This window comes from Schistocerca gregaria, chromosome 3 (assembly GCF_023897955.1).
Source record: "Schistocerca gregaria isolate iqSchGreg1 chromosome 3, iqSchGreg1.2, whole genome shotgun sequence".
Classification (NCBI taxonomy): Eukaryota; Metazoa; Arthropoda; class Insecta; order Orthoptera; family Acrididae; genus Schistocerca; species Schistocerca gregaria.
Genome location: NC_064922.1, coordinates 409,809,481 through 409,833,533, shown reverse-complemented (window position 1 = coordinate 409,833,533; position 24,053 = coordinate 409,809,481). Strand labels below are relative to the sequence as shown.

At 43.0% G+C, this 24,053-nt stretch overlaps 1 protein-coding gene across 1 annotated transcript in view; it reads left to right on the top strand.

Annotated features, from left to right (window-relative positions):
- Window positions 1-3,874: 3,874 nt before the first annotated feature.
- Window positions 3,875-24,053, top strand: part of LOC126354537 (leucine-rich repeat-containing protein 51-like) — a 120,309-nt gene continuing 100,130 nt past the window's right edge. The window contains exon 1 of the mRNA XM_050004267.1: window positions 3,875-3,954. The gene's annotated coding sequence lies outside the window, so the exon portion shown is untranslated. The remainder of the gene's footprint in view (window positions 3,955-24,053) is intronic.

Here is a 24,053-nt window from a genome sequence, read left to right as displayed (position 1 = left end):
TCTAACGCCATCCAGTTCGACTTCTGGTGATGTGAGTGTGAAGTAGAAGCATGAAAGAACAGTCACAGTCAAACCAAGGCCTTTGAGCATTGAAGAGGGTGGATGTAAAAGGTCGCATGAAATCAATGGAAGGCATCATTCGTCAGTTCAAAAGTGCTACCAGCTTTCCCACTAGCACAGTGACTGTGCTTGATGTAATTTGAAGAAACAATCTCACATAAGCCAAGAAAAGGCAGACTTCACGTACTGATGGACTGCGACCGTCGAGCTTTGCAGACGGTTGATGTACACCCCATGGCAATCCGGTGGAAGGATTTGGATTTGGCGAATGCCTCGAGAGCGTTAGCTGCCATCATGTGAAGTGCGAACAGTGAAGTAAGGAGGAAGACGTACGAGCATTATGGTTTGTGGTTGTTTTTCGTGGTTAGGGTTGTTGCGCTGAAGGAAACGCTAAATGAGGAAGGATATGAACACGTTTTATGGCGTTCTGTACTGTGCGCAACAGAGGAACAATTCGGAGACCTTGCATAACAGGGCACCCTTTCTTAAAGCAGGACCTGTGAAAAATGGTTTGCAGAGAATAAAATTCCTGGAATGGATAGGCTTGCCCAGGCCCCGAATTGAACCCGATGGAACACCTTTGATTTGAGCTAGAACGTCGACTTCGCTGCGGTCCTCAGCGTCTGACGTCACTACCTCCTCTGGCTTCGGCTCTTGCTGGAGAATGGGCTACCAGTCCTGTACACTCAGCCGGACAGTTTCAATGAGTTAGCATAAGCATACTTGAAAAAAAAATCATCGCCAGAAGACATCCCGCTAATACCGCCTGTAGCCTTGATAACGGCTACATTTCGGCAAGAGAGTCCACAAGTTTCTTCAGGAACATCATACCCAGCAGAAAGCACTGACTGACAGTTACATCCCCCAGAAGAACCAAATAGCGGTATGCCTCGAGAGTGTTTCCTGTCATCCTGTGGAGCACGAACTGTGAAGTAAGGAGGAGGCTGTACTCGTACTGCAGTTTGGGGGTGTGTTTCTGTGGGTTAAGGTCGGGTTTTTGGGGGTCAAATCCAAGTGCCATGGCGTTCTCAGGTGTTTGTCAAACCAGAAATGTACGAGTGCAGCCTAACGAACACGGCAGCTTTCATTTTGGTAGACGGGTGCGTCTACACCACGCTCATCAAGAAGATGCATAAGAAAGATCGACAGTCGGTCACCGAGAATGTCAAAATATACATCCACTTTCAACATCATGGAAATCTGTTTAAGTGGGCCCAAGTAACGGAACGAAAAACACTCTCAAACCATCACAGATCCACGTCTGGTCTGAACTACATCCTCTACACAATATGCACGACTCACTGGGCCGTCGTTGCACTCGTCGCCTTGCATCACTTGAAAAGAAACAAAATCTTAAGTCGTTGTCACACCACACGCCTGCAGTCGACTACCGTCCAATTTCTGCTTTGCTTGCTTTATTGAATAAGAGCAGCTTTAAGCGCCGCTGCAAGCAAAGACCTTTTGCAGGTGGACGACTCGGAATGTCCATCAGATGCAGTGGCTTACGTCAGTAGTAGTTGGCCACTTGACCACATGTCAGTTTTGTAGCGTCTGCAGAGCCTCCAAGCGCGCACTCTGCTCTTTTGTCCAGTGAGTTTACCTGTACCTACGTCGATTTCGTTCCGTTGGTCACTTGGGAGCCGTATAGACAGTATAGATCTGGTAGCAGACACTAATGTGATCCTTCACCGCTGGTGTAAACCACTGCACGCAGTGCACATTTTGAGGAAGGTACCGATCAAAAGACCACTGCTTATAGCAGTACAAAGAAGCCGCACGTCTTCGATGGGGATGAGTTGTGCTAAGAAGTTCTGAATCCAGTCACAGGTTTGATTCTATGCCCAGGAAAGTCATGTTGTTGACTGAACGAGTGCGGAATTGTATCGAGTGCTCGCATTAGAGCCATTCCGTTCTAGGTGTTCTAATTTTCAGCGTCGTTCGTGTCTATCTGCAACCCAAGTAAGCACTATTGCTGTCTGATCATAACATTTAATGTATATGCAGTATACAGTGGTGTAGCGAGGGGTTCTGTCATGCTTCAGCGTCAAGGGGCGCCAAATGGTCTGCAGGACAGATTTTCCGGAAAATATTATTACAGTAAATTCTATGTATCATACACTGAAGAGCCAAAGAAACTGGTACATCTGCGTAATATCGTTTAGGACCCCCGCGAGCACGCAGAAGTGCCGCAGCATGACGTGGCATGGAATCGACTAATGTTGAAGTAGTGTTAGAGGGAATTGACACCTTGAATCCTGCATGGCTCTCCATAAATCCGTAAGAGTATGAGGGGCTGGAGATCTCCTCTGAACAGCACGTTGCAAGGCATCCCAGATGTGCTCAATAAAGTTCGGGTCTGGGGAGTTTGGTGGCCAGCGGAAGTGTTTAAACTCAGAAGAGTGTTCTGCACCCACTCTGTAGCAATTCTGGACGTGTGGGGTGTCGCATCGTCCTGCTCGAATTGCCCAAATCCGTCGGAATGCACAATGGACATGAATAGATGCAGGTGATCAGACAGGATGCTTACGTACGAGTCGCCTGTCAGAGCCGTATTAGGGGTCCCATATCACTCCAACTGCACACGCTCCACACCATTACATTGTCTCCACCAGCTTGAACAGAACCCTGCTGACGTAGAGGGTCCACGGATTCATGAGGTTGTCTCCATACACGTACACGTCCATCCGCTCGATGCAATTTGAAACGAAACCGTCCGACCACGCAAAATGTTTTCAGTCATTAACAGTCCAATGTCAGTGTTGACTGGCCCAGGAGAGGCGTAAAGCTTTGTGTCGTACAGTCATCAGTGGCACATGAGTGGGCCTTCAGCTCCAAAAACCTATATCGATGATGTTTCGTTGAATGGTTCGCGTGCTGACAGTTGTTGATGGCCCAACATTGAAATCTGCAGCAATTTGCGGAAGGGTTGCATTGCTGTCACGTTGAACGATTTCCGGCCGGAGCGATGTCAGAGATTTGATGTTTTACCGGATTCCTGATATTCACATTACACTCATGAAATCATCGTACGGGAAAATCCCCACTTCATCGCTACCTAGGAGATTCTGTGTCCCATCGCTAGACTATAACACCACGTTCAAACTCATTTAAATCTGTATGAGCTGCCATTGTAGCAGCAGTAACCGATATAACAACTGCGCCAAACAGTTGTTGTCGTATATAGGCGTCAACCGCAGCGCCGTATTCTGCCTATTCCATAATTCTGTGTTTGAATACACATGCCTACACCAGTTTCTTTGGCGCTTCAGAGTATTACTATATTTGTTCCTGGAGAAGGCAGGCGGAGCGCCAATGAAGTGTAGTGTCGTACCCGTCGCACCAAAATAGGCGGAGGGAGCGCCAGTAAAGTGTTGTGACCGGACATCAGTTTGGGGCGAGGCGCCAGTAAAGTGTCGTACCCAAGGCGCCACTCGTGTTCGCTACGGTATTGGCAATATTCTAACCTGAACGACCAATAAGTTTTGTACCTCTTCCGTGGTTTAGTTTTCACAAAATATAATATACGTAGAAATGTAAGAATGCCGTACTACTTTGTTCTCGGTAACGAGGTTTACCTTAACGCTTCTAAGACAAAGCTCGTATCGGTCGCCCTGTCCAGTTGAAGCTGTTCAGCTGCGCACCGGGTGACACACTGCTGTGAGGCGCCAGTCTCCGACCGCTCCTCCCCAACGTGAGTCGAGGCGCGCACGCGACCATCGACCACACGCCGGGTCGATATTCCCGCGAGGGTAGCTCGCCGCCGCGTGGCCAACCGCCGGCTTCAGTGTGGGACGCACCAGCCAGCGGACGGGCGCCGATGTTCCGCTTTCTGGACGGCGTGCTCGCCAAGTTCGCGGAGCGTGAGCTACAGCTGCACGTACGCCTCGAAGCCCTGTGAGTACCGCCAGACAACTCTGCCGACTCCGGTCACACACAGCAATCGAACAATAAGTGAACCCACCGCTTCCGTTTTGCTTTCAGTATGTATTGTGTGTGTAGTATGCAGTGCTTTTACAATGCGTCCGAACATCAAAATTATTCAGCTATGGCAAGTAATACGACGTAAATAGTAAGAAACGTACTGAGGCACAGGGCTATATCTGCTGCACAGACGAACTGAACTAGAGGCTTGGGGAAGGGGGTTTTAAGCGCCAGAACACAGAAAATCAACAAACTGGGGTTTCCTTCCCTTTACGTCACTGGCAGTTTTTCCACCTGCATCATTATTGCGGCCAACATAGGCTCTAGCCCTGACGTAGAACTCTCGTAAACGACCAATACCGGTCAACAATGCTGTAATGGTGTTATAATAACCGGCCGCTGTGGTCGAGCGGTTCTAGGCGCTTCAGTCAGGAACCGCGCGACTGCTACGGTCGCAGGTTCGAATCCTGCCTCGGGCATGGATGTGTGTGATGTCCTTCGGTTAGTTAGGTTTACGTGGTTCTAAGCTCTAGTGGACTGATGGCGTGAGATGTCCTATAGTCCCATAGTGCTGAAAGCCATTTTTGAACTGTTATCATACCTGTATGTATTCCTTTTTGTGATTGAAGATAAGCAGTTATTCTATGTCGTTTGTTAAATCGATAGTAGTTTTCTATATAGTAGCACATAAAAGCAACAAATTTGCGTTTTTTGTTCCCTTTATGTTGCTAGTAATGTTACCATCATACCAGAATAACATGTAAGCATCATTATTGTGGTTAACATAAGCCATAGCACCATCTACGGCTCTATTCAACAATGACACATGCCGTTTAACAATGTTAGACTACCGTCTGGTGCTCCTGTACATATCACGTTTTGTGCTTAAAGATTCACAATTTTTTAACGTCGTTTATTAACTCGATGATAGTTTCCTGTATACTACCACAAAAAAATTAACAAATTTAGTGTCCTTTCTCTTTACATTACCAGTAATTTTCTCACCTGAGCGGAGTAATATAAAACCATTATTATTGTGTCCAACGAAAGCTCTAACCACCACGTACGGCCCCGTGCAACAATGACACACGCAGATCAACAATGCTGTAATACCGTCTCGTGATCTTGTTTATATTACTTTTTGTAATGAAAAATACAGAATTATTTTACCTCGTTTATTAAATAGGTGGTAGTTTTCTCCACACTACCACAGAAAATCAACAAATGTGCTTTTTTTTCCTTTTACTTGCTAGCAATTTTGCCACCTGGCCAAGGTAACATAAAAGCATAATTACTTTGGCCAACGTAAACTGTAGCCACCAAGCCCTTATCGACAGTAATATATGCCTGTCAACGATGCTATAATACCGCTGTTTCTTTTTGTCGGTAAAGGTACACAATTATTGTACCTCGTTCATTAAATCTATGGTAGTTTTCTGTAAACTACGTAAATGTAGTAGTGTCATAACATCTCAGATTTCTCAGTGCGACTTCTGTGCAGCCCCAGAGCGACCTCTTATTATAGTATTTTGCATCTATTGTCAACCGCTGACACTTCAGGTTTTTAGCTTTTTCGTAATGTTCTGCCAAGAGTCAAACAAACCTATAACCATTCGTGCTGTTGTTATTTTAATACATTCAGTATCCCCTGTTAGTCCTGTTTGAAGGGCACTACACACTTGAGCAATATGCTAAGATGAGACCCACAAAAGCGGAGCACAAAAATATGGAAACAAAAAACCCAACGCATTCATCTTCTTAGCGTTTATCCCGCTCTAGTTGAGTCCGCTTGTTGACATATCTGCCTCCATTTCGACCTGTCAAGGACATCTTCATAAGTGACGTTGATGAATTCCATATCCTTCTTGATATGGTCCATTCATCGTGTCTCGGGTCTGCTATGAGATCGTCGGCCATTTATGTCCAGGTGCATAACTGTTCTTGCCACTGAGTCTGCTTTACTGTGCATGATGCGTCCATACCATCTTAATCTACTTTCCCATTGTTTTTCTGAGATGGGTGCAACTCCAGATCGCCGTCCAACGTCGACGTTTTCTGCATGGTCAAATCGGGTAAGCACAAGGGACCATCGGAGCATAAGCATTTCCATCATATGGAGAGCATGCTCATGCTTCATTGTCGCTGGCCAACACTCCAACCCATATAGTGCGACTGGGCGTACTACATTTCTATAAACCTTTGACGCATGGCATAAAGGCATACGGTGATCACACAGGACGCCAGTCACCTGGCATCATTTCATTCAGACTGCGTTAACACTGGCACGGACATGGGACATCACTGCACATGAGTGAGCCAAGGTATTTGAATTGCTCCACTTTCTTCAGCTCTTCTCCACCGACTTTGATGGTCCCATTGGTTTGAATGCCACACTCCATGTACTCTGCCTTCTTGATAGCTAGTCAGAGGCCAGATTTACCAAGTCGTTGATTCCATTCCTGCATCTGTTCCTGGAGTCTTCGTGGTGTTCACTTGGCAGTGAAACATCGTCAGCATATATGAGTTACCAAAGGTGGGGTGACTATAGGTCGTAAGTCACAGTGTCCGTACAGAAGATAAACAGCAGATGTGACAGTGCTGAACCTTGATGTATTCCGAAACTGATAGCAAAAGGGAGTGATGTTCCCACTTCACATCGGACACTGCTGGAGACATTTCGATTCAGCAGTTGGACACATCAGACATAGATTTCAGGGACATTGTGAGATCGTAATGCATGCTATATAAGCTGATGTGGGACACAGCCAAGGGCCTTTACCAAGGAATGACATATGAATATCCTCGTTCTTCTCAAGGTGTTTCTCCATAATTTACCGAGCGGCATGAATGTCACCTGTGGTGCCATTTGATAAACCTGTATTGATCTGGGCCGATAGAAACAACTGTGTGGAGCCTGGTGTCTATAACCCACCCAAAGATCTTGATGGCGTGACAAAGCAGTCGAACTGGTCGATACTTCAAGTATTCTGTAGTAACACATTTTCCCTTTCAAACTGGCAGTGTGACACTAGTTGTCCAAACTGCTGGGACTGTATCCTTATCAATGATTCTGTTGAAGGGGTAGTAAGAATTTTGGCACCTTTGTGGCCAAGGATCTTCCATACTGCAGCTGGGATGTCATCAGGGCCAGTGGCCTTCCCATTCTTCATCTTCTTGACCGCTTCATTTATCTCCTGGATGGTAATTGATAGTACAGGTCCAGCAACTGGATTTGCACTCAGTACTGGAGGATGGTCGAATTCCTCATTGCTGATTCTGGAGAAGTAATGAGTCCATCTGCTGAGATTGTTGAGAGCATCTCAAAGGAGTCAATAGTCTTCGTCCTGTATGTGTCTGACATGACCAAAGTCGAGGATGGCTCTGTGGCGTACTTTGGCGAGGCGATAAATTTTATTTACTCCTCCAGGGGTGTCTAGTTCATCATATACATGGTCGTGGTAAGAAGATTTGGCTGCTGCAACTGCTCTCTTGGCAGCCAATTTTTGCATCTTGTAGCGTTGCAGATCTTCATTAGTGCAGGATTGGAACCTTTCCTCGCAGCTGTTTGCACGTATTCATTCGACAGCCAGACTTCTTTACTAATTGTTTGTTTGTCTAATTTCGTTCTGCCAAGAACGTTATTCGCTGCATATCCGTACCAGATAGGGTTGATAGAAGAGATAGAGAAGATCCAACAGAGAGCAGCGCGCTTCGTTACAGGGTCATTTAGTAATCGCGAAAGCGTTACGGAGATGACTGATAAACTCCAGTGGAAGACTCTGCAGGAGAGACGCTCAGTAGCTCGGTACGGGCTTTTGTTAAAGTTTCGAGAACATGCCTTCACCGAAGAGTCAAGCAGTATATTGCTCTCTCCTACGTATATCTCGCGAAGAGACCATGAGGATAAAATCAGAGAGTTTAGAGCCCACACAGAATCATACCGACAATCCTTCTTTCCACGAACAATACGAGACTGGAATAGAAGGGAGAACTGATAGAGGTACTCAGGGTACCCTCCGCCACACACCATCAGGTGGCTTGAGGAGTATGGATGTAGATGAAGATGTAGATAGTGGGCTTGGCTGGTAATGCTGTCCCATATGCCTGATACTGACTGGTCTGTGTGTATGTCGAAGGCCTTAAGAGCACTGGTGAGCAGTGTTTTGCATACTGACATACACCACCATTTAATTCTCTGCACTCCAGTAGTTTGGGGGAGATTTCTGTCGTAGATATTCAAGTGCATGACAGGAGGCTGATGTTGGAGGTGGGGGGGGGGGGGGGACGCAATTGGCTCAAATGGCTCTGAGCACTATGGGACTTAACATCTGTGGCCATCAGTCCCCTAGAGCTTAGAACTACTTAAACCTAACTAACCTAAGGACATCACACACATCCATGCCCGAGGCAGGATTCGAACCTGCGACCGTAGCAGTCGCGCGGTTCCGGACTGAGCGCCTGTACCGCTAGACCACCGCGGCCGGCGGGGACGCAATTGTTCTGAGGGAATGACTTTTATGTCAGTTTTTAGCTTCAGGTTGCGTCTTCTTGTAAGAAGATAGTCAATTTGAGTCTTATGCCCGAGTGTACTGTAGGTTATCAGATGGGTATGCTTCTTCTTGAAGGATGTGTTGGTCAGTGCAAGCTCAGGTGCTTAGGAAAAATCCAGAATCCATATCCCATCCTCATTGACAGTGCCATATCAATTTCCACTATGACGTTGGTCATACCCGTTTCTTACTGATCCCCACAGCCACTGAGGTCGACCACTATTGTCAGATATTCTTCGGAGTCAATAGCGCGTAGACGGGTGTCTAATGCTGTTCAAAATGCATCCTTCTCCTCATCAGAGCATCCAGTTTGGGTCGCGTAGCAGGACACAGTTCGAAGTGTAGATGTGCCAAATTCTATTTTTACACTCATGAGCCGATCAGAGATTCGGTATACATTTGTGACACTGTCCTAATGCTTATCGTTTGTCACAAAGTCTGTGCCATTACAAGTGCAAAATATTATCTTGTCTAACATGGTGCAAGAAAACCGTTGGCATTCGAGAAAGCTTACAGTCGTCTCTGAATTCTGTATGGTTTTCAAAGGCATTTTGTACCATTCTTCCTGCAAACAGTGGCAACATTGGGCAATGATGATGGATATGGAGAGCGATCACGCATTTTTCTCTTTAAAATAGGCCACAAAAGCTCAACATAATTCTGGTCTCGTGCCCATGGGAGATGCGGCAGTTCATCTCTGTGCTCACATAACCAGTCCTGCACGATGCAAGCTGAGTGAGCAGGGCCCCTGTGATCTTGGAACATAGCATTGCCATTGGCGATTAGATGTTCCACAATGGGATTGACCTGATCAGCCAAATTGATCTCATAATCCTTCGCAGTAATTCGACCTTCCCTAATGGGGTCCATGGGATACCACGGTATTGCTGCGCAAATCACCATGAAACTCTCCCCCCCCCCCCCCCTCCAAATCTGCATCATAGCCTCGAGTTGGCGTACCGCAGGCGGAAACTCCGCCAGAAGTTGGAAACAGTGTGGAGCAAGACTCATCTGACCAAATTACTTTCTTCTGTATTTCTGTAGCCCATGTAAGTGTCTTATAAGTAGTCTCCTTTATAAACACTCTACATTTTCCCAGCATCCTGCTGATGAGGCAAAGTATGTCACCTGCTTTATTGTATTTCATAAAAATATACACATATATTGGTATTATTCCTGTTAAGGACAAATCACTGATGTGTGGTTTTAGAATTCCAGTTCATCAGACAATGCCAGACTTATACACTACGACTGACACTTGCAACGTATTGAGGGCATTGCACAACAACCTCTCATGGGCAGATACAGCAGGGCCACCTGCAGGCTTGGCTAGCATCTGCACGTATTTCTCATGGTGTTTACATATTTTTGTCCATCCACTGTAAGTGTTTTATAAATAGTCTCCTTTATAAACACTCTGCATTTTCCCAGCATCCTGCTGATGAGGCAAAGTATGTCACCTGCTTTATTGTATTTCATAAAAATATACACATATATTGGTATTATTCCAATTACACTACTAGCCATTAAAATTGCTACACCAAGAAGAAATACAGATGATAAACGGGCATTCATTGGACAAATATATTATACTAGAACTGTCATGTATTTACATTTTCACGCAATTTGGGTACATAGATCCTGAGAAATCAGTACCCAGAACAACCACCTCGGCCGTAATAATGGCTTTGATACGCCTGGGCATTGAGTCCGACAGTGCTGGGATGGCGTGTACAGGTACAGCTGCCCATGCAGCTTCAACACCATACCACAATTCATCAAGAGTAGAGACTGGCGTATGGTGACGAGCCAGTTGCTCGGCCACCATTGACCAGACGTTATCAGTTGGTGAGAGATCTGGAGAATGTGCTGGCCAGGGCAGCAGGCGAACATTTCTGTATCCAGGAAGGCCAGTACAGGACCTACAACATGCGGACGTCCATTATCCTGCTCATACTGTTAACAGCACGAAGCAGACGTGTAATTAGAGGAAGGAGCGGCTGTGCTACGTCTACACCTTACACTGTGCCAAACTTTTCGATGCACTGTGTTTCTGAAGAGACAAGAGACGTTACGTGAGTTTATATTATTTTTAAGTTGCTGTTATTGTTGTTGTGGTCTTTAGTCCGAAGACTGGTTTAATGCAGCTCTTCATGCTGCTTTATCCTATTCAAGCTTCTTCATCTCTGGGATCGAATGAAGGATAGAGCCACGGGTCGTAACACATCTGAAATGTAACGCCCACTGTTCAAAGTGCCGTCAATGCGAATAAGAGGTGACCGAGACGTGTAACCAATGGCACCCCATACCATCACGCCGGGTGATGCGCCAGTATGGCGATGACGAATACACGCTTCCAATGAGCGTTCACCGCGATGTCGCCAAACACGGATGCGGCCATCATGATGCTGTAAACAGAACCTGGATTCATCTGAATAAATAACGTTTTGCCATTCGTGCACCCAGGTTCGTCGTTGAGTACAGCATTGTAGGCGCTCCTGTCTGTGCTGCACCGTCAAGGGTAACCGCAGCCATGGTCTCCGAGCTGATAGTCCATGCTGCTACAAACGTCGTCGAACTGTTCCTGCAGATGGTTGTTGTCTTGCAAACGTCCCTATCTGTTGCCCCAGGAGTCGAGACGTGGCTGCACTATCAGGTTACAGCCATACGGATAAGATGCCTGTCATCTCGACTGCTAGGGATACGAGGCCGTTGGGATCCAGCACGGCGTTCCGCATTACCCTCCTGAACCCACCGATTCCATATTCTGCTAACAGTCATTGGATCTAGACCAACGCGAACAGCAATGTCGCGATACGATAAACCACAATCGCGATAGGCTACAATTTGACCTTTATCAAAGTCGGAAACGTGATGGTACGCATTTATCCTCCTTACACGAGGCATCACAACAACGTTTCACCAGGCAACGCCGGTCAACTGCTGTTTGTGTATGAGAAATCGGTTGGAAACTTTCCTCATGTCAGCCCGTTGTAGGTGTTGCCACCGGCGCCAACCTTGTGTGAATGCTCTGAGAAGCTAATCATTTACATATCACAGCATCTTCTTCCTGTCGGTTAAATTTCGCGTCTGTAGCACATCATTTTCGTGGTGTAGTAATTTCAATGGCCAGTAGTGTATGACTCATTGATGTCGTATTTAATGGGTACTACTTTTCCAGATTTTGTGAATTGCACAGCCTTTCATTTCAGTACATTTAAAGCGAGTTACCACACTTTGCACCACTCTAAAATCAAGATCTGCCTGGATATTTGTGGAATTTGCAGACAGGGTTTGAATGTAGATAACTGTATGGCCTGCAAAAATTCCTATTTTACTGTTAATATAGTGTATCGGGTTGCTCATACACATCTCATTATTCGACGATACGCAACAGTTTCTGCAACGATTTACGAGTTTTTATATCCAAAGAGTAGCTTTACTGGCTGAAACGGGCGATCAAAAACAAATAAAGTTGTGTGTTATTCAGACATTCACAACATTAAAAGCAACAGTCCTAACACACTTTCTTGCGGCCCATTTAATGTTAATTCCACATCATTCACAGCGACCGCCTGCCAAGAAAACCTCTATCTAATCACCTTTTTTATGTGGGTCAGAATGGTCGAAGTGTTATTGACCCATAGAATGTTAAGATGACATAGCAGCGTGGTTCACTAGGCAGTAGGGACGAGTAAAGAGTTCCCAGCCATAGCTGAATCATAAATACAGTGGTAACAACATATTTATTCAGCAGAGTTCTTACAGCGAGTGTAAACAGTACCATAATTGTGTGCGATGACCCTGGGAGTCTACACTTGCCCATTGAAGAACATGGCAGTGTGAAGCGGCAACAAAGATGGGAAGGAAGAAGGAAACCCCACCATGAGATCCTGATAGTCGACCATGAGACCCTGATAGTCGACCGACCGCCGTGTCATCCTCAATCATTCATTATCAGATCCGATATACAAGGCCTTGAGATCAGCGCAGTGCACTCCCAGCCGTTGTCGATGTTCCGAGCTTGGAGCCACCACCTACTCTCAATCAGGTAACTCCTCACTTGGCGTCATGGGACTGAGTGCACCCTGGTCTAGTCCTGTCACCAAGGAAAAATCCCTGGCAAATAAGCCAGACCCGCCACCTGAGGGTCTGTCACAGTCACCACTCAGCTGTGGAGATGGATGGCAACAAGACAGCACAGTAAAGAAGCGGTGTTAACGACCCAGCGAGTTCGCGGTCACCTTAAGAATGCAAATGTCAGATGTGCAGCGACAACAGACTCATGTTCAGACTGGCCACACCGTTAGGCACAAATACAGTGTCCAGCCAGCAGCGTGCAGTGGGTCTGGTGCAGGAGGCACCCAAGCATGCACTACAAGCCAGGGGCCCCTTGGAGGCGCCCAGGGGATGGTTGATGTCAGCCTGTGGCAGGTCCCAACTGGAAGACGCCAGTTCAGGCTCTGGCAGCATCAGCACTTGCTATAGCCCACAGACCACCAGGTAGTTGAGGCAGTGGCTGGTTGTAGACGAGAGTTGATGACCCACTCTGGATCGGCAACTCATATGGAGGCGTTCTGTCGACAACAGATAGTGTTAGTTCTAGGTGGTTAGTGTTTATACTTTCTTAGGAAGGGTGCCGCTCCCAGTCACATTTGGGGCCCAGGCAGCAATTGTCAGGGCCTGGCGTGTGGCAACCATGCTCACCACAGTGCCGGAGTGGAAGCATTCACCATGTTGGTTCTGCACTTTTGTGACTCTGTCTTCGGAATCCGGAAGGCAACCTACTGGCTCACCTGGCTGTAGAGTGTGGAGCCAGCTGGGGAAGATCGTCGCACAACAGACACCTCATATACTTGTTTTATAGATGTTGGTATGGTATCGAGTCTAATATTTTTCGGAAGAAACCCTGCAAGCGTCTGACTGCACTGATCCATAGCTTTCAGAATGCCCTGTGAGAAACTGTGAATTATGTTTCCCACTATCGATGCTTTTAGAACCGTTGGTGGTTGGTATGTATAAGGCACTTAACTATGTTTGAGCTCAGTATGTACTGCAAGCTTCTGCTACAAATAGAAGTCAATGAGATTTGACAGTACTTTCGTGAATCACTTCTGCTACCCTTCCTGTGGGCAGATGTGGTATCTTCCAATCTTGGGCACAGTTTTTCATTAAAAGGATGTATCGAAGGATATTATCCTTAAAATGTCAGCTTACACAGCCCTGGAGCCTCGTTTAATTTTGTTTTCAGTGCCACTGACACTAATGTCTACATCACTTTTACCTGCAGTGCGAGAACGAAACTGGAGCAGCAAAGCATTTCAACACACTGTAATGAATAGGCGAAATCTGAAAAGGGTGGCAGCGCCAAAGTACAGGAAAAAGGATAGGGTTTTTCTTTCCATTTACGCTATTAGCAATTTTAGTACGTAACTGGAACGGTGTGAAAGTATTACATTGGCGACCACTCAAGCATTAAAATGGCTCTGAGCACTATGGGACTTTACATCTGAGGTCATCAGTTCGCTAGAACTTAGAACTACTTAAACCTAACTAACCTAATGACATGACACACATCCACACCGGAGGCAAGATTCGAACCTGCGACCGTAGCGGTCGCGCGGTTTCCGGCTGAAGCGCCTAGAACCTCTCGGCCACAACGGCGGGCCTCAAGCATTACTTGCAGCCCTGCTTGACAATGACTTCTACCGGTCAACAGTGCTGTTATATTTTGTTGATACTCCTGTACGTAGGAATTTTGGTGGTGAAAGATAGGCAGTTACTTTAGCTTTAGCAATTAACTGAAAATATCGTAAGTACATAATGGACATTTTCTGTCGCCTTTGTTACTGTAGTAGTGTAATTAGATTCCCAGACTTCTCTATGTGACTTTAATGGATGGTCAGGATTCCCTCTTAACCTGTTTGCAAATATTTTCGGTTTGTTTTGTAGATAGAACAGAAACACTTTCTAGTTTAATAGGGCGCCAAATCACAATTAAATAGTGCAAAAGCATTGCTGCAATTGTGCTGAGGTTTACTCACAGATTAAATAGTAAACTAAAACTCATGATGCAATCCACTCCATGTTTAACCCCCTCCAATGTTATTAAATACTTTTTAAAAGTACGTAAAACTGAGAAAATTTTTCATTCAGTTTGGAGAGTATGAAGAGTAATCAACAAGGAGTCATGTATGTTTCGTCTGATGTGCATTTACATAATTCATGTAGGTATATTTGACTGTGTGAAGAATATGAGACTCTGAAGATCTGCAAAGAAATTTAAATCCTAATTTCATGCTGGTTGTAAATTTTTAGGAGTGGCTGAAGGTGTGCCATAGTGACGAGATGAGTGAACCGAGTGGAGAGCACCAAAATTTAGCGTTTCATTATGAAAAAAACAATTGGTCGAAATGGAAGGCTGTGACCAGGATTTGATGCCACAGCACTAAGAAAACGGTAGTTTTATCTCGCATGGGACAGGAAGATAGATAACACTGTATTAGAAACAATAATTGGTCTTTCTTCAAAAAATATTAGAGTTAATATAATCTTGCAGCTTGAAAGAGTCCCCAGAACTTTATGAAGAAATGAAGATTAGGGTTTAACGTCCCGTCGCATACAGAGTCATTAGAGAAGATGCACAAAGTCGTATTGGTGAATGATATCGGCCGTGTCCTTTCGAAGAAACTATCCTGGCATTCGTCTATGATTCATGGAGGTAGAATGTAAGTCCATTTTTTATCATTTTATGTCTCAGTCGTTTAGTTGAAGTTCAGTCTGTTACAGTGCATAAATGGGTTAGGGAAGTAAGAGGTACGTTACAAAAATATTGCCTCTTTTAATTTATATGAAGAGGGGGAAAAGGAAGCAATTCCAGTGCCTTCCCCATGGGATAGAAGAAATCGACATGTCTGTGAATGTTACACAGCAGCATTCTAAGGCTGGAAGTTTTCTGATTTCGAGCTGGTTGACTTGAACTTAGCTGAACAGGTCGCTGTTTCATTCATGTCCATCCTAATTTTAAACCATATATTCAGTGACAATGCGTTTCTTGTTGTCAGAAGAATATGTTTCTCAGTGCAGTATTATTTTTAATTAGCCGCCGTGACTTTCAGAACATTATGCTTTTAATTCTTTTTTCTTTCGAGAGGATGGACAACGACAGTTTATTTTTCATAGACGAAAATGTTAACACACCACATCTACAAATTGTACTAAAATACATAAGTCACATAAAAGGTTAAAAGATGCCAACAACAGACTCAGGGCGCAGACACATGAGCAAGGTAAGCCACGTAGCTGCAAATTGAGGTGTTTCGATAACATTAGAGCCCCAGAGGACTCAAATATAATTAAAGATTTTAATATTTTAACTGTTTGGGAAAAACAGATCATGTGATTGAGTGCGTTAATTTCAGTTTGTGAATTTGCCAGAAAAAAGTTGAGGAAGAGATATGAGGAGGCGAATTTTTGAGAAAAACGTTATAACTGATTAGCAAGAGATTTCACGGAAGGCATTACAAGTAGTTTCTAAATGTGTAGAAACATTTCTGTCCATACATGGGATATCAAAATGGAGCTTAGAAAACATATATAATATTTGAGACACAGGACTTGTTTGAAGTAAGCATGCAAATCGGTCGAATCCTGCCCCCATGGCTTAGAGCGTTAATGCGCCACTTCCGGGATTCAGCGAGGCGAGCCTGCCACGGATCGAATCCGCGTTGGGGTCAACGACGAAAGGTGCAGAGCCAGCCAACGTGGATGTAATTTTTATGTGGTTCCCACATCCACCTATATAAATGCCGAACTGGGTCCCACATCCCGCCTCAGGTACACGTTACGTAAACATTTAGAAAAACGTTCTAATACTTCAGAACGAGATTTACTCTAGACACAGACAAATGGGGTACACAGATTCTGTCCTGGGAGGGGGGAGTTGTAGGATCAAACGGGCCACCAACTGACGGTAACATTATTACAACCTGTACCGACCCCGTAGAGAAACGGGAAGAGGAAAAGAAGAAGAAGATGCAGATAGGTCTAATAAGCATTCAGATGACACAAAAGCGAATGGCATCGCCCATATCTGGTCGTGTAAAGAGAGAGAGAAAGCCACTATAGTTGAACAAAACATAAAAGATCTTCTCACTAAAAGGACTACCCACCTCCTTGGCCGAGGTCGCTAACGCACGCCTGTGCAGTATATTTCGACCCGGAGATAAGCTGATTCGAATGCAGGTTGTGGATGAAATTTTCCGTGGCACTGCTTGGCCGACAAGGGCAGGCGAGTTGATTGCCTCAAGTTCCTGATCACCCGTCTTTGCGTCAGAATCCAGGGGTAAATTCCAAACCTCTCCTTTTTTTTGCCATCAGTCTACTGACTGGTTTGATGCGGCCCGCCACGAATTCCTTTCCTGTGCTAACCTCTTCATCTCAGAGTAGCACTTGCAACCTACGTCCTCAATTATTTGCTCGACGTATTCCAATCTCTGTCTTCCCCTACAGTTTTTGCCCTCTACAGCTCCCTCTAGTACCATGGAAGTCATTCCCTCATGTCTTAGTAGATGTTCTGTCATCTTGTCCCTTCTCCTTATCAGTGTTTTCCACATATTCCTTTCCTCTCCGATTCTGCGTAGAAACTCCTCATTCCTTATCTTATCAGTCCACCTAATTTTCAACATTGGTCTATAGCACCACATCTCAAATGCTTCTATTCTCTTCTTTTCCGGTTTTCCCACAGTCCATGTTTCACTACCATACAATGCTGTACTCCAGACGTACATCCTCAGAAATTTCTTCCTCAAATTAAGGCCGGTATTTGATATTAGTAGACTTCTCTTGGCCAGAAATGCCTTTTCTGCTATAGCGAGTCTGCTTTTGATGTCCTCCTTGCCGCGTCCGTCATTGGTTATTTTACTGCCTAGGTAGCAGAATTCCTTAACTTCACTGACTTCGTGACCATCAATCCTGATGTTAAGTTTCTCGCTTTTCTCATTTCTACTACTTCTCATTACCTTCGTCTTTCTCCGACTTACTCTCAAACCATAATGTGTACTCACTAGACTGTTCATTCCGTTCAGCATATCATTTAATTCTTCTTCACTTTCACTCAGGATAGCAATGTCATCAGCGAATCGTATCATTGATATCCTTTCACCTTGTATTTTAATTCCACTCCTGAACCTTTCTTTTATTTCCATCATTGCTTCCTCGATGTACAGATTGAAGAGTAGGGGCGAAAGGCTACAGCCTTGTCTTACACCCTTCTTAATACGAGCACTTCGTTCTTGATCGTCCACTCTTATTATTCCCTCTTGGTTGTTGTACATATTGTATATGAACCGTCTCTCCCTATAGCTTACCCCTACTTTTTTCAGAATCTCGAACAGCTTGCACCAATTTATATTGTCGAACGCTTGTTCCAGGTCGAAAAACCCTATGAACGTGTCTTGATTTTTCTTGAGCGTTGCTTCCATTATATTAGCCGTAACGTCACAATTGCCTCTCTCGTCCCTTTACTTTTACTAAAGCCAAACTGATCGTCACCTAGCGAATTCTCAATTTTCTTTTCCATTCTTCTGTATATTGTTCTTGTAAGCAGCTTCGATGCATGAGCTCTTAAGCTGATTGTGCGATAATTCTCACACTTGTCAGCTCTTGCCGTCTTCGGAATTGTGTAGATGATGAGTTTCCGAAAGTCAGATGGTATGTCGCCAGACTCATATATTCTACACACCAACGTGAATAGTCGCTTCGTTGCCACTTCCCCCAATGATTTTAGAAATTCTGAAGGAATGTTATCTATCCCTTCTGGCTTATTTGACGGTAAGTCCTCTAAAGCTCTTTTAAATTCCGATTCTAATACTGGATCCCCTATCTCTTCTAAATCGACTCCTGTTTCTTCTTCTATCACATCAGACAAATCTTCACCCTAATAGAGGCTTTCGATGTATTCTTTCTATCTATCTGCTCTCTCCTCTGCATGTAACAGTGGAATCCCCGTTGCACTCTTAATGCTACAACCGTTGCTTTTAATGTCACCAAAGGTTGTTTTGACTTTCCTGTATGCTGAGTCTGTCCTCACAAATGATGGCATGTGGAACTATTGATGGTTATTTGTATTTTCTAGTACCAGTCCATATTTTTTTGTTTTATGTTTGATTTAACATATCGCAATGCGTTTCAAGCATGTCTTGCTCATCATAGGCGTTTATACATGCAGGAAGTAAAATGTCCTAATATAAACAAATAAAAGGGACTGGTAACAGAAAACACAAATAATTATTCCACACACTAACAATTCTTAAATTAGCGAGCATGGCCATACTTATTTTGATGGTGATCTGTCCGTCGGATGGGGAGGTTAAGCTCGTCGGCCCTCTTTGTGCTACACTATACATGCATCCATTACACTCACGTACACTCTACAACTACACATACTCCACTACTCTCAAATATGCGTAAGAAGAGGGACCAATGTATGCGAATGAAGAACACACTTTTCCACAGACGGCTCAACCCACACCGTGGGGTATTCCAGCCAACAATGTCAAGCGACATTTGAATTTTTACGAGAATAACTCAAAGTGAAGAAATATATAATGTATAAGGAAAGTTATCTTAGTAGCAGTGCTTATCTCATGGGTCTGCAGATAAATTTTCTGTGAGAACTTCAATATCGCTTTTGGTTAACCTCGAAATGATACTTATCCTCTGACAGTTTTAATGCTATTGTGAAGACCCTAGGTACCAAGTAAGACGAGTTGAACGAATCAGGACAAATGGCATTTTCAGCAAATTAGAAAACGAAATTAAAACTGAGATACTTGTAAGAAAACAGTTTTTCTACGACAGAAAAAGAAAAGACAGGAAAAGAAGTAGGAGGTACATGCAGACAGAGAAAATTTTTATGGATCTCTAACAAAATCTTCTTTGCCCAAATATCACCACAAATATAGAGTATTACAAAATAGTGTTAGCTCTCTTTGTACTGTATTTCAGCACTCATAGACTCTCTGACAACATATCTTGTTTCTATGTATATTCTGAATATGAGGCCAATAACGACGCGTATTGGACGATTTTGTAGTTAATGAACTGAGTGAACAAGTTGATCATCTCCACGTATTTTGTGACCCTGAAAATGGTTACAAACGACACCTGCATGATACAGAGCGCATAAAGAAACGCATTACAGCTGTAGTGGTTACTTAAAAGCCACTCATATATCGAGTGTGGTCATAATATGAGATTAGTGAATGCCACAGTTACAACTATACAAAGACTGGGAGGACAATTTGAGAATGCTTGTTCCAAACACCAACTTTTTAGTAGCAATTGATGCAAATGAGGATAATATAATAAGGTACTGAACATCATTCTAGAGTGCAATGTATGATCATTTAAAACCCGACCTGTGAGACAGCTTCGGGTTGACATAGTCACAACTTGCCATGAATCACAAGTCATGTAATGCACCGTGAACAACATCCCTGATGACAACAAAACAATTGAGATCTCGGAAAGAAAAAGACAAAAACTTCCAAGAAGTATAATTTTTACATCCTCAACTTGAAGCGAAGGTATGAATCATATCCAGAAAATATATGCTTCCAATTTCTACAGCTACCACTGCTATTTTATTAGGACTTCCAGAAAGCATTGTTTTTTTTTCAGATTTGCTACCAATATCGCGAGGAAAGCTTGCATACTTACGGTAAGTATATTGCTCTCCCAAACTCCAAGACATTGATCTTGATTCATTGTAGTCTCGTTCTCCTTATTGCGGGAATTTCGTAATGCGCGAACATTGGGGCATGTAGCAGTATGGCATTTGGAGTTTTGGGTCGGTCTGGGAGTGTGCATGGATGCCGCAGCTGTTATGCGAGAAGTGAGAAATCCGGGTTCGAATCTTGGTCCAGCACAAATTTTCAGCTGCCACAAATACGTAGTATAGCTACACCTAATGCAGCTTATGTCAAAGAATTCTCGTTCAGTGAATAATATCGCAATAGTCTGAAAGCATCTTTGAGTTCCTTATGTCTGATCGCAAAAGCTCTTCCCATCTGTCCAACACACTTTGCATCACAGAATGCACATTGTATTTTATACATTCACGATCTTCCGAACTTTTTTACCTTTTTACCGACATCACGATTCAAGAGTAGATGATTATTTTGAAACCGTGAGTTAGAAATGTTCACACTCTTTGGTGATTTTCGTAATATGGCATAGTCACCACTTTCATTTCTTCTTTCATTACTTTCTTCTTTCCATTCCTCTTACTTTCGTTCAGCAGTTTCTTAACAAAATCTGCTTTGTAACCATTGCTGATCTCTATCTCCATAATGATATTTGATTCTTTATCTTTCTTGAGCACAGACACATTGATTTCCCTATGTGCTAACAAGAAATAAAGCATCAGTTGTTGCCAATATCCTGTAAACAGTAAATGCGTACTTATTGCCTTGCCTTTTTAATGCACTAATCGAGGGACTATAAATTACTGATAGTTTCATTCTCCATAGTGAATTAGATTCTTTTGTGGTCTTCATTAGACTTTTTCGCTATTCTTTCTGAACAAACAAAAGCGTGTCATCTACTTAACGTTTGTAATAAACAATTTTCCTCCCCAGTGATTGTCGCCATACTGTTGGCAAGGAGGTTTGTGCACTCCGCTATGACCCAGAGAGGTATGTAGGTGTGATCTTAAGCTCCTGACAGGATCATCAAAGCCAGACAGGTCTCTTGGGCGGGAGGGGGCGGGGGAGGGGTGGGGGATCTCAGAGGCATAGGGAAGCCAAATCTCACAGACAACTTCAATGAAAATCAGAGGAAACCCTACAAAACCTGGAGAGATGCATCCATAGCTGCACTGAAAGCAATCATCTAAGGGACGCAATTCCCCCCCACCCCCCACAAAAAAACAGGTGTGCTCGGATATTTACCGGTGGCAGGGGATTATAACATTACCCATAATCACCAGAAAAAAAGCAAATTGGGCAGATAAATTTAAGACCACCTTGGCATACAAGAGGAACAAACGACTTGGAATAGACCGTGTATTCAAACTGTGTACTTGGAATGTCTGTAGTCTAAAAGATGAAGAAGCAGAACTGGAAAATGAGCTAAAAATATTCACACTGCCATCATAGCAGAAACCAAAAAGAAATCAACAGATTCCACAATAATAAACAGGTATGACATGATCTACAGAGGAGTCTGTCAAAAGGAAGCAGCCTGTGCTGGAATCGCTGTTTTGTGGAAGAAGAGTTTAACAAACAAAATACACTCTTAGACCTTTCTCAGTGAATGAGTAATTATGGTTACAATAAAGATAAGAAGAGGTTGTCTGTCGGTAATTAGAGTATATACCCCACAAGATGGGCAGGATGATGACTCCAAAGACGTCTATGATATATTGCGAAGCACCTTACATAAGATACACAGAAATAATTCTCTGATAGCAACAGGAGATTTAAATGCAAGGGTAACACACTTGTGGCAGATTTTATTGGTTCTCAATAGAGAAAATGTAATTAATAATAATGAATATAGACGAGCTAAGCAAAACAAACACATTATTCAGGCATAAACAGATCCATAAATATACCTGGTCAGCTAGAATACATAACTGCAAATAAGAAAACTTGGCGTTTAGTACAAGACACAAGGGTCTTCAGAGGTCCAGATGTCTCTTCAGATCATTTCTTTTCATTCTAAAAACTAAAACTATTTAAAAGATGGTAGATACCTTCCAAATACAAACAAACAAAATAATTCTCATACAATATTTAAAGTACGTTTACTGCTAGAAGAGAGTATCCAGTTACTGTAGCAGAAAAGACTCGAGGGACACATACATTTAAATGTAAAAGTGGATAACACGACCCAGACAGGAATAATATAAAGGAATCACTAATTAAAGTAGCAACAGAAGTACTTGGTAAAAGAAAGAAATATTTTTTTTCAAAAGGGGCTTGTGATACTGAGGTAATGAGATACCTAGTCAAATCGAAGATAAGAAACATTCCTGCTTAAAAATGTTTAATTCCTCAGACGATCACGATGTGAGACTAGATTATCAATGGAAATCAGGTTTTGTCAAAAGGGAAGTCAGGAAAGTTAAAAAACTTAGTTGGAAAAATATATTACACATTCTGAACTAGATATAAGATGAAGACAAGACTAAGCGTAGCAAATAAGAATCATTTAACCAAGAAAGATAAATCTACAAATAAAGGCAATATCTGAATCTAAATGGTTACAATACCATAAGACACTGTAGATGGACATGAAAGATACAGGTAGTTCTGTCTGAACTTGATTGGAACGTAGCCTTAATAACGTTGGAGGAACTACTGGATGCAATACGTCTAGCAAGACGTGACAAAATCAGTGTACAACTGGTAAAGTATGCACCAAATTTTGCTAAACTAAGAATACGCGATTTTATGAATATGTGTTGCCAAAGTGGTTATATACAAGAAGAATGGAATGTAGTCCAATTTATAAGAAAGGAAACAGACATAAATGTCAGAACTTCTGAATTCATGTTATAAATTTCATGCTAGAGTTTTAAGAAAACGACTATCACCAATCGCTGAAACTGTATTATCTGATGCTTAACATGGTTTTCGAAAACACAAATCAAGCTCAGACTGTATCTTCTCCATGAGATAACTAATAGAGAAACACCATGAATTTAATTTACCAACTTCTTTTGACTTCATTGAGAACGAAATGGTGTTTGATAGAGTAAATCGAAATAAACTGTTTCAAATTTTAAGAAATAGAGGGATCTCATCTCATCTTAGAAGAGATGTTCCGGGGTTTATTTTCTAGTAACGAAATATAAATAAAGATAGAAAGCAGCAAATACAGTACGTCTGAAATAAACCAAAGAGGTAGGCAAAGGCGTCCCCTCACACACACTCTTTTTAATATATATATCGATGATGTAACTAAAATTGGTTCCAGACAATAAAACTGTTTAAAATTAACAATGTAGGTGTTAGTACACTAATTGGTGCATGGTTTGCTGGTTTTACGGAAATGTAATTTTTACAATCAGAGCAGGACGCTACATATTTGTTCCAGTATGCAAATTGAACTGCCCATTTAATTATAATATCTGATTTTGTGTAATTGATTTCGAATTTTCTGGTTGCCCAGATAAGGATAACTTGTTGCATTTTCTCCAAGCAGCCATCCATATAATTTGGATCTCCCCACAGTGTTAGTGGAAGTGAATTCAAGCCAAACTTTTACAAAACTTTTGTGGTGTCAGTCCAATAATTATGGCGAATAGAAATCTGTTATACTCAGTCTCGATGTAAATTACAAGAACTTTTCAATTGCCATTCAACTTCTCCATGGTTAAGCACCCATATAAACAGCATAAACTTTCAAACTTATGACTGAAATGAAAGAGTTACAACATGTAATCAGCTGTAAGACTTCTACGAATTAAACGGTCTCTTCCCTTCAAATTTTATTTTATTTAAATAATTTCTT